General features: G+C 45.3%; 1 pseudogene; it reads right to left on the minus strand.

Annotated features, from left to right (window-relative positions):
• Window positions 1–4: 4 nt before the first annotated feature.
• Window positions 5–5,070, minus strand: LOC146355603 (uncharacterized; annotated as a pseudogene).
• Window positions 5,071–12,257: the final 7,187 nt, after the last annotated feature.

Consider the following 12,257-nt stretch of genomic DNA (forward strand, 5'->3'; position numbering starts at 1 on the left):
TCCCCTAGGGTGTGGGGCTAGGAAACAGGATCTGGCCAAGCGACCGTGCTGCGGCGCGCCTGCTGGGAACTGCCGTCCTTCGACGCACGGCGGGGTCGTCGCCTTGCCGGGGGCAGGAGATCATGCGTGGCACTCGGCAGCTGCATGCCGGGCCTTGGGGCAAGTGTACCCGGTTGTGAATGAAGTGAAGTGGCTCCAAACTGAAGTGGAGCGCCTCTGCTCCGCAAAACCTGATTGTTACCTCTATTTGCGATGTTCAGGCGATAAGTGCCGTTGCTTATGGAGCCAAACAGCACCACAAGGCCTGTAGCCAGGAGTGGGTTGGGGCACTGTCCCCCCCCCCCCGCCGCTAAATTTTCTCTGCCCACTTTTTTTTTTTTTTTTTACAAACAACTAAAACACAGTTTACAATTTTGCCTTTAAAAAGCCTGCAAACCAGATGAGCAGCCCTCCTACTTTTTTGGCGGCCCCCCAAAACCGTTAAGGCTGGCTATGGCCCTGGGCGCCACCCTCCTTGCACAAGAGGGAGCCATGAGCAATAAAAAAAGTATTTTATAGTGTGGCGGCAGCAGGTTGGGCATGTATTGGTTACAGAGGCTCATTTTCTGTAGGCATGGTGGTGGGCTGTGATTTAAGTGAAACTGCCCATGCACAGAGTCTTTTTTATCAGGATTGGCAAACCAGTTTCTCTCTAACATATTGGGCATGTAGAAGCAGTTGTAGAACATGGAACGTCTGGTGGAGGGCAGGTGGGGAAGAGAAGAAAGATGAAGTAATATACATAGCTGTCTGAAGGGGGCTGTCTATGAGGCCATTAAAGGTGCAATCCTATGCATGTTTTGACCAAAAAAAAAAAAGTCCTACAAGTCCCAGCATTCCGTCCAGGGTCTAAAATTACCTAGCTGCACCCACTAGAGGAAATGAAATGGAGTGGCTGGCACCCTGAAGAGCATTCCGCACTGCAATAGTTAGCGTGTGTGTGTGTATAACCCATGTCCTTGTGGAGACCTCTTCATGCATGGATGCATGAAGGGGGGTAATATGAGTTTTTAACATGTATTTTCCTGATATGTTACTGAGAACCTCTTCATAACCGCACCATCTATTAGGCTGGTGGCCACTGCTGATCAGAGATCTTAATCTTGGTGCTGCTGCAGTTAGCAGGATTGTCAGAAATCACTGTATCTCAATCGCAGCGCACCCCAACATGTAATATGGGGACACCATTGCAAGGTTGTCAAATACTGCTCTCTCCCTCTCAGCTTCTCCCTTTCCCTTCCCCTAACATGGACATCATATTTCTCGGTGGAATAATGTTGTTGTTGTTGTTGTTGTTGTTCAGTCCTTAAGTCGTGTCTGACCTTCGTGACCCCATGGACCATAGCATGCCAGGCCTTTCTGTCCTCCGTTCTCTCCCGGAGTGTGCTCAAGTTCATATTCATTGCATCGGTGATGCTATCTAGCCATCCCATCCTCTGCTGTCCCCTTCTCCTTTTGCCTTCAGTCTTTCCCAGCATCAGGGTCTTTTCCAGGGACTTTTCTCTTCGCATTAGGTGGCCAAAATATTTGAGCTTCAGCTTCAGTATCTAATATTGGACAATTATTTATCCCTGCTAGCACAGGAAGCATTTGCATGGCAATTTTTAAAATTAAAAATTACTAAACAACACATAATTTTCACATGCATTGTAAGAGCATGTCTTTGCTTTTCCTTTTTTGGGGGTAGGGGAATGGTGGGACCACAGTGCTGCCAAATTATAGCAGCAATAAAGTTTTTACATCATCTCCTTTGAGCAACTGAGTTCTCCTCCACAAGGCAGACATCGCATCAAACACTGCCAGGAAATCTGGCCCACAAAGAGAATACACTTCAGTCTACGACTATTTTACGTCTATGCAGGCAGCTGACTATGGTCAGGGCTTCAAGAGGGATAGCTAATGTCTGAACCGAAGAAAAGCTATTTATAAGTGGGGTGTTAGTGGTGGTCAGGTTACTTGGACCTGGGTTGTGGCCTGTCCTAGCTGAGCATGGGGCTCCCAGAGGAAACTGGGGTGCAGTGATGGTACTGCCTCAAAAGGATGGATCACATCTGGCACAGCATGGTCACATCCAGTAAGGCAAGGTCACATCCGGTAAAGCAGGGGTAGGGAACGTGGTCCTCTGGATGTTGTTGGACTTCAACTCCCATCAGCCCAAGCCAGCATAGCTAATGGGGAGGGATGATGGGAGTTTCTGTTACACATTCCCCATTCCTGCAGTACAGCAAGATCAGGTTAGGCAATGTGGGTTCCCAACACGTGGAAACAAATCCACCAAGAATAGTTGTCTCAGCAACATGCAGAGGCCTTCTGAAGGCTGGCAGGTCTGGGCCTGCTATTAACTCCACCCCTTCTGAGTAACTGTCTGCTTCTTAAACAGCCATTGTCTGATTCTGCAGCCATAGGTTCTTATGATATGGAGGCAGTGGGGACTACATACCTGAGGAGTCAGAAAAAGCCATGTTCCCAGTCGCAAATGATGGATTACTTGTTGAACCCTCCCTCCACCCCCAAGGCCTCCTCTGAGCGAGAGGGAGGATTGGGGCCAGAGAACATGGCAGGTTGCTAGGTGGTTAATGTGCACAGCACAGCAGTGGGGCTGACATGGCCCAGGAGCTCTAGGTGTCATTGCAAGAAGCACAAAGTGTCTCTTGTTACATTAAGGCTAGGAAAGACACAGACCGCCAACTGCTCCAAGGTCTAAGGGTTAACCGACGTTAGAAAGAGTTAAAATAATCCAAAGGTTTATCAAGTAACCTGAACAAGATACCTGAAATACCGAGGCATTAAGGGATTTATATGTGCCATCACTGTACTTGGCTCTTTCCCAGCGGCATCTGATTGTCCACTGTGGGGAACAGGTTGCTGGAGTAGAAAACAATTTTGGTCTGATCCAGCAGGACTCTTCTTATGTTCTTGGGTGTAATCCAACAGAACTACAGCTGAAGGGTAGAGAACTATAGTGACACCTAGTGACAGACACAGGGTATTATAACAGGTGCTTGAGTAAAATGTTTTCCTCACAATGAGTTGGAAAGAATATACCCCAAATGATGTGTTATGATAAAAATAGATGTAGGACTCAAATACTTGGGAAAGGGACGGACAAAAAGATACATCAAAAGACAAACAGAAGTGTAGCACAGTTAAGGAGTCTATCTTTATAAGGTTTCCCCTTCCCTATCTCAGAGTATATCACTATATGTGAGGCACTTCATTTTTTTTCTTGACCTCCATTCACTGAGAGGAGTTGTTACAAAATGCTTCACACAAGTGGATTTACAGATAGGCATTTATCAACCTTCGAAATATTTTGCTAACTTTGGGCTATAAAAGACCAATTCTCACTGGCGCGCATTTTTGTAATAGTCAAACCATTTCTCTCCAGTATGAATTCTCTGGTGGGTGAAAAGAGTTGAGGTTTCAACAAGACCCACACTCTTAAACATTTTTAAGGATTTTTGCCCTTGTGGTCTCTCTAGTGTTGTACAAGGCCCGAGAGGACAGAAAAACATTTCCCACACTCCAGGCATGGATAAGGTTTCTCTCCCGAGTGAATCCTCTGGTGTGTCACAAGATGTGATCACTGAGCAAAACATTTCATAGAATCATAGAATAGTAGGGTTGGAAGGGGCCTACAAGGCCATCGAGTCCAATTTCTCACATCCATTTCTCACATCCGGAGCATTTGTAGGGTTTCTCTCTCATGTGGACTCACTGGTGTTCCAAAAAACCTGAGGGATTAGCAAAATATTTCCCATACTCAGGATGCTTATAGGGCTTCTCTCCCTCGTGGACCCATTCATGGGTCTGAAGTAAGATTGGCACGTAAAATATTTCTCACACTCAGAGCATTGATAAGGCTTCTCTCCCATGTGGACTCTCTTGTGTTGTATTAGGGCTGAATTGTCAGCAAAACATTTTTCACCCTCTTCGCATTGGTAAAGTTTCTCTTCAATGTGAAGTCTCTGATGAGTCCTAAGAAAGGATGGGTGGGTAAAACATATCCTGCAGTCTGGGCATTTATAGGGCTTCTCCCCTGTGTGAACACTCTCATGAGTTGGGTGTGCTTGCTGAGTAAAGCATTTCCCACACTCAGAGCATTGATAGGGCTTCTCCCCTGTGTGGATTCTCTGGCGAGTCATAAAGTTTGACTGGCAAGTAAAAGATTTCTCACACTCCAGGCATTTATACGGCCTCTCTCTTGTGTGGACTCTCACATGTGCCATAAGCTGTGATTGCTGAGTGAAACATTTCCCACACTCAAAGCATTCATGTGGTTTGGATTCTCTGGTGTGTTACAAGGTATGCATGTTGAGAAAAACATTTCCCACACTCTGGGCATTTAAAGGGCTTCTCACCAGTGTGGACTGGTGGATCACAAGGACCGAAGGGCATGGAAATGTTTTCCTACACTATATACACGTATAGGTTTCTCTCCTTTTGTGGACCATCTGGTGGTTCAGCGACTGGGGCTGTTGAAGAAAACATGTCCCACATTCTAAGCTTTTTTGAGATTTCCCCCCAGGGTGGACTTTGGGCTGTTCAGTAATTCTGAGGAACACATTTCCCATACTCCGGGCACTTGTCACCTCCTAACATCACCTGCAAGGATAAAGGACAAATGCAAACAATTCGCTTCTCATTATGGTAGAGGAGAAACCTCAGGACGTAGATTAATAAAGGAGGAAAATAACCTATTAAGGGTGCAATGCATATTTAGACAGCGTGCTGGGAGTTGTAAGACTTTTTGCTGTCTAAACATGCATAGGATTGCGTTCTCAAGATGCTAAAGACACGGGAGGATGGGGAATAGTACTGCTTTGCCATGTCCCTGCATCTCTCATCCCCTTCAAAGGAACCAGCAGTCCCATTCAATTTATCTGTGGTTGGACTGTACCACTTCAGAAGGCAGATTGAATGGAAAGGGGATCTTGCCCTTTCTCAGGAGGAGATTAGAGTTCTGAACCATCCCCAGTGGGGAATTTGTCAATCAGGTTCCCCTGACCTCTCACCTGAGCTGGTATCCATAGTCTCTGTTGTGTCCAAGTCCTGAGCATCTGGCACCCACGGCTTCTCCCCATTCCAGCAGGGAAATAAGAGCAGGTTTGGCAAGCAAAAATCCTTGCCAAGAAAAAACAAAACAATGAGGCAATCCTCAGAGACACACAGGTCATAGCAGGAGCTCTTAGGAAACGTTCTAAAACTGCACAGACCCATTACACTACCATGTGGAAAGGAAGATCAAGGGCCCTTGGGCTGTATTTCTGCTTTCAGAAAGGTGGTCTGAGACCCTGCTCTTTCTGCTTTCCCCCGCCTATGCATTCCACCACCCCACCCAAATTCTCTGAGGATCAGGCTATATGTTCATGTTACTTTAAAGACATAACTTTTTTCCAAACAAAACTCAGAAGTAAGCTCATGGGACCTCACATGGATCAGGACCCTAGAGTGGTGGGTACCGGGCTTTAACCTTTGCCCTGTGCCTGCAAGTTACAACACAACTGGATGCCATTTTAGTAATGAAAACTGAAAGCGGTGTGTGTGTGTGTGTGTGTGTGTGTGTGTGTGTGATCCAGTATGGGACCACAGCACAGGGAAAAAGTCTCCCTAACACCCCCCATGCCAATATCCCAATCCATGTAGTAATCTGTAGCCTAAATGTGTGAGGTCACATTCTGTAACTAAAGGAATGGAACACTCTGTAACACAGATATACTCTGAAAACCTTGGAGTACTGGCAGCATTTTAGCTTCAGAATGAAAATCAGCATGCCTGACATACCTTTGCCAGCAGTCACTGCCATAGGCTTTCATGGTGCAGAAACATAATGACCTGTGAACCGCCACTCAGAATTTCACCAAAAAAGTGGAAGTCACTTCTCCTCGCCAAGCCTGAATAAGGTACATGAGTAGTTTTCTTCAGAATCTGAAGGAAATGTATGATATGCCAAGATACAGCATGGAATAAAAAGTACAAATGTGTTAATTTTCAGATCATGTCAGCTAACTTTGTCTGTGATCATTTGCACTGGATCACTTTGAAATGTGGCATAGCTGTAGAACTCATTGTGTAGATGATAGATGCCAAATTTCACGTTCTTAGCTCAACACGTGTTGTTTGTATAACCAATGGAATGTTGAGGTTTATAATGGCATAACCTTTGCGGGTTTGGGGTTTTTTTTTGCCACTCAACTAAAGGGGCATTCCCATGCCCCTTTAACTGTAGTACACATGTGTCTGACCAGGACCTTTAAAATATCTGAGAATGATGTTGATAGTAAAGAAGATTTTCATCTCTACCCCAACCTGATATCATGGTTTATTGTAGAAATTAGGAAGGTAGAATATGACATTAAGATAATCCAGGCACTTTTTTCATTAAAACATTTCTACCTAGCGTTTAGTTTTTAAAAATGATGAAGTTGTGATTAAAAAAATGCTAGATAATTCCCTCTCCCAAAGCGATGGTAGTGGGCCTGCCTATGGGAACCTTAGAATACTGTGAATACTGTGTACAGCTCTGGCCACTCATGTGCTGGACCCTTGCCCCCTCTGCCTTATAAATGCAGCCGGGCATTGGGGACTGGCTGAGCGCGTAGGGTAGCGGCGAATGCCTCTTAAAGGCAAGGTGTGATTCTATTGTGGCTAAACGAGGTGGTACTCAAATTAGAGACTGGCCAGTGATGGATACTTTCCAGCCAGTCTACAATATTCCTTCCTTCCTTCCTTCCTTCCTTCCTTCCTTCCTTCCTATACCGCTCAATACCGAAGCTCTCTGGGAGGTTCACAAAAAATCTTGGGCAAGGTGCTGGAGCGTGAGGTGGCTTCTCAGCTTCAGGGATTTCTGTATGACATGGATTACCTAGATCCATTTCAATCTAGCTTCAGGTCGGGCTATGGGACAGAGACAACTTTGGTCACCTTGGTGGATAATCTACACCAGGAACTGGACCTTTCTGCAGCTTTCGATAACATCGACCATCACATCCTTTTATGGCATCTGTCTGAGATGGGACACAGAGGCGCTAGTCGCTCAGGTCCGTCTTGGAGGTCCGATTTCAGAAGTTGGTGTTGGGGGATTCCTGCTCGAAGCCATGGCTGCTAGCCTGTGGTGATCCTCAGGATTCGACCTCATCCCCTGTGGTGTTGCACATATACACGAATCCACTGGGAGTTTGGGGTTCGGTGCCACCAGGATTCTGATGACACCCCACTCTCCCTCTCCTTTCTGTCTAAATCCAAGGAAGCTTTTCTGGTTCTGAAGCAGGTCTAAGGATGGTAATGGAGTGGATGGTGGCAAATAATCCAGACAAGGTAGTGGTGTTGCTGCTCAGTCCAAAGGAAATCAGGGAGTGGAGATTCGTCCTGTGTTGGATGGCTCAGTAAGACTCAGGCTCACAGTTCGGGGTGCTTTGGGATGTAGCCCTGAACGCGGATGCCCAGGTCTCGGCAGTGGCCAGGAGCGCATTTGCACACCACACACATTCCTAGGGTGTGTGATCTGGCCACGGTCACCATGCCTCATTTACAGCCTGCTTGGACTACTGTAACATGCTGTGCATGGGGCTGCCTTCAAAAACTGCTCAGAAAGTTTCCTGGTCCAGAATGCTGGAGCCAGACTGCTGATGGGGCTGGTTACAGGAAGCGTGCTGCCCTACCACTGACAGGCAAGGAACGCTTCATTCAAGAAGACCTTCTGTCCGTAAGTCTGTTAAGAGGGGTACTGTTTTTATTCTGTAATGGCCATGCTTGTATTTTATTTGAATATATTTTTTATTGTTTGAATCCATTTTAATTGTGCCTATAAGCTGCCTTCAGTGCCATGTTTTCATAGACGGCAAGGTACAAATGAAATCAAATCAGGCTCTGTATTCTGTTGGGGGATATGCCGTGCGGCTGATTAAGCTCAACAATTGAAGAGAAGATGAAAAGTTCTCCAAAACCCCCAGTCAATTCCCAGACAGGAAATAGTTCCACTACAAATCTAAGCAGGTACCTGCCAATCGCTCCTCTTCGTCGGAGCCCTGGACAACGTGGTATTTTCCTTCTTCCAGCTGGGAGCTGAGGTCTAGTCTGGGAATTTCTTGCAAAGAAAGAGACAGGCTGGTCACTACAAAATCTTCAGGCATTCTGAGTGCTCTTTCTTAATTTTTTCTTTTATACACACTTCACATTTATTAGTCATGTATTGACCTAGAACATTTCATCAAAAAAATTGAGGTGTACAGTAAAGAGCGGCCATGAGTCAGCTCAAGATGAGAAGCTGCTTGAGAGCATTTCTGTCAACCGCCTGGGTCAGCTTTGCCTTCCAGAGATCGACCAGGGCTTGGACAGCAATGCCTCCACACCATACGAAAAATCCTACAGAGCCCCCAAGAATCCATTAGCCTATGGGGAGGACCATCCCAACTGCAACGACCAAGAAGAGAAATTCATCCCATTCTCATTTATCCAGTAAAGAAAAGGAATCCTTACACAGAGACACCACAGTTCCCAACTCCTCTGGCACAGCTTCCTTGCACAGAGCTCTTTGGCCTGGATCCAGGAAATAACTCTCCCCCATAGTAAAATACTCAGCTACCTCCTTGAAGGACACTGGCTATGTGAGAAAGAAAAAAAATCTCTTTATATTGTTTAAATTCAAGGGGAAAAACAAGGGTTCTGAAAACTGTTGAAATGCGACTTAATTATAGCAACCCAAAGAACTGTGCATGATGTGGCGGCACCCCCTCATCAGTTCAGCACTTTTCCACTATGGTTATTGGGGCACCTTCATCTTCACCGTCACTAATTATTAGTTCCACTTCACCCTGAGTCAAACATGTCTTTCAATGATATATATGTATTCTCCCATAGGCTTGCTAAGGATATTCATGCGAGAAACATTCATTACACCTTTGAACCTGCCAAGATTGCCTGATATTGCATTTGCAATTGACATGCATTCATTTTTATGAATGAAATTAAGAAAACAAAATAATTTCTGCAGAAAAATAATGCACTGGAATATTTTCCCCCTCTCATCACAGCCCTGTTCTAAAATATGAGCAGACTTGCTTTGAAACTGTAGCAAGAACAATACTTGCAATATGTAGAAATGGTATTCTGAGCTTGACCCCTTCCACAAGTTGGAAAAAACAACGAATCCAATCCAAAACCTCTTACAAGGATCCAGGTAAATGCAGCCACTATCACCACTAACTACCACTAATGTCACCACTAACCACATGCCTCGATTCCTCCAAATAGCTGTCAGGTTAACCACTTTCTAACCTTCTAGGGAGCAATCCTATCAGGAGAGCCGGGTGCCAATTCTGGCTGTCTAGGTGAGGACTTGGGAGCAGGAGGGGTGGAGGCCGCAGGGCGCATCGGAGCGACTCGTCTGTGGTCTCCTCCTCTCCCGGCCCCCGGGAACAGCCACTTTTTGCCCTCTCCGCACTGTATTTACAAGCGCATAGACAGGGAAGAACCACGCTCAGCACAAGGCAGCTGGGAAGGGGCGGGGAGTGCATTTTCTGGGAATGGAAAAATCCAATGGCTGTCCAGACACTGTCTAGCAGCCATAAGATTACTCTCCCTATTTGCTTATAATGATGAAGGGCAATCCCTAAACATATTTTATTTTATTTATTTCATTTCTATACCACCCAATACCCAAGGCTCTCTGGGCGGCTCACAAAAATTAAAACCAAAGAACGCACAGTCAAACAATATAAAATATAACAACATCAAAACCATAATATAACAATTTTGTTGTTGTTGTTGTTGAGTCGTTCAGTCGTGTCTGACTCTTTGTGACCCCATGGACCATAGCACGCCAGGCCTTCCTGCCCTGCGCTCTCTCCTGGAGCGTCCTCAAGTCCATATTCACTGCATCAGTGATGCTATCTAGCCATCTCATCCTCTGCCGTCCCCTTCTCCTTTTGCCTTCAGTCTTTCCCAGCATCAGGGTCTTTTCCAGAGAGTTTTCTCTTCGCATTAGGTGGCCAAAATATTTCAGCTTCAGCTTCAGTATCTGTCCTTCCAACGAGCAGGCAGGATTGATTTCCTTTAGGATAGACTGATTTGACCTCCTTGCAGTCCAGGGGACTCGTAAGAGTCTTCTCCAGCACCACAGTTCGAAGGCATCAATTCTTTGGTGCTCAGCCTTCCTTATAGTCCAGCTCTCACAGCCATACATTACTACTGGGAAAACCATAGCTTTGATTAGACGGACCTTTGTCGGCAAGGTGATGTCTCTGCTTCTTACTATGCTCTTCTAGGTTTGCCATAGCTTTCCTCCCCAGGAGCAAGCGTCTTTTAATTTCATGGCTACAGTCACCGTCTGCAGTGATCTTGGAGCCCAAGAAAATAAAATCTGTCACTGAATCCATTTCTTCCCCTTCTATATGCCAGGATGTGATGGGGCCAGATGCCATGATCTTAATTTTTTTAATGTTGAGTTTCAAACCAGCTTTTGCACACCCCACTTTCACCCTCAACAAGAGGCTCTTTAGATCCTCTTCGCTTTCTGCCATTAGGGTGGTATCATCTGCGTATCTGGGGTTGTTGATAATTCTCCCGGCAATCTTAATTCCGACCTGTGATTCATCCAACCCGGCGTTTCTCATGATGTATTCTGCGTATAAGTTAAATAAGCAGGGCGACAATATGCAGCCTTGTCGTACTCCTTTCCCAATTTGGAACCAATCGGTTGTTCCATGTCTGGTTCTTACTGTTGCTTCTTGACCCTCATACAGGTTTCTCAGGAGACAGGTAAGGTGGTCTGGTACTCCCATCACTTTCAGAATTTGCCACAGTTTGTTGTGATCCACACAATCAAAGGCTTTAGTGTAGTCGATGAAGCAGAAATAGACGTTTTTCTGGAATTCTCTTGCTTTCTCCATGATCCAGCGAATGTTGGCAATTTGATCTCTAGTTCGTCTGCCTCTTTGAAACCCAGCTTGTACTTCCGGTAGTTCTTGGTTCACATACTGCTGAAGCCTAGCTTGTAGGATTTTGAGCATCACCTTGCTGGCATGTGAAATGAGCGCAATTGTACAGTAGTTTGAACACTCTTTGGCATTGCCCTTCTTTGGAATTGGAATGTAAACTGACCTTTTCCAGTCTTGTGGCCACTGTTGAGTGTTCCAAATTTGTTGACATATTGAGTGCAGCACTTTAACAGCATCATCTTTTAGGATTTTACATAGCTCAGCTGGAATACTGTCATCTCCGCTAGCTTTGTTGTTAGTGATGCTTCCTAAGGCCCACTTGACTTCACACTCTAGGATGTCCAGCTCAAATTCAGTGACCACACTATCATGGCTACTGGGGACATTCAGATCTTTCCTGTATAGTTCTTCTGTGTATTCTTTCCACCTCTTCTTAATCTCATCTGCTTCTGTTAGGTCCCTGCCTTCTTTGTCCTTTATCATGCCCGTCTTTGCACAAAACGTTCCCTTGAGATCTCCGATTTTCTTGAAGAGATTTCTAGTCTTTCCCATTCTATTGTTTTCCTCGATTTCTTTGCATTGTTCATTTAAGAAGGCCTTCTTGTCTCTCCTTGCTATTCTCTGGAACTCTGCATTCAGTTGCATATATCTTCCCCTTTCTCCCTTGCTTTTCTCTTCCCTTCTTTCCTCAGCTACTTGTAAAGCCTCATCAGACAGCCACTTGCATTTCTTTTTCTTTGGGATGGATTTCGTTGCTGCCTCCTGAACAATGTTACGGACCTCCGTCCATAGTTCCTCAGGCACTCTGTCTATCTATCAGGTCTAATCCCTTCAATCTATTCCTCACCTCCACTGTATATTCATAAGGGATATGATTTAGGTCATACCTGAATGGTTTAGTGGTTTTCCCTACGTTCTTCAATTTCAGCCAAAATTTTGCAAGCAGCAGCTCGTCATCTGAGCCACAGTCAGCTCCAGGTCTTGTTTTGACTGACTGTATAGAGCTTCTCCATCTTTGGCTGTAAAGTACATAATCAATCTGATTTGATATTGACCATCTGGTGATGTCCATGTGTAGAGTCGCCTCTTGTGCTGGTGGAAAAGAGTGTTTGCTATGATCAGCGTGTTCTCTTGGCAAAACTCTATTAGCCTTTGTTCTGCTTCATTTTGTACACCAAGGCCATGCTTGCCTGTTATCCCAGTGATTTCTTGACTTCCTACTTTGGCATTCCAATCCCCTATGATGAAAAGGTCATCTTTTTTTGGTGTTAGTTTTAGAAG

The sequence above is a fragment of the Heloderma suspectum genome, chromosome 2, assembly GCF_057233095.1.
Source record: "Heloderma suspectum isolate Gila_16-S chromosome 2, 16-S_ref, whole genome shotgun sequence".
NCBI lineage: Eukaryota > Metazoa > Chordata > Lepidosauria > Squamata > Helodermatidae > Heloderma > Heloderma suspectum.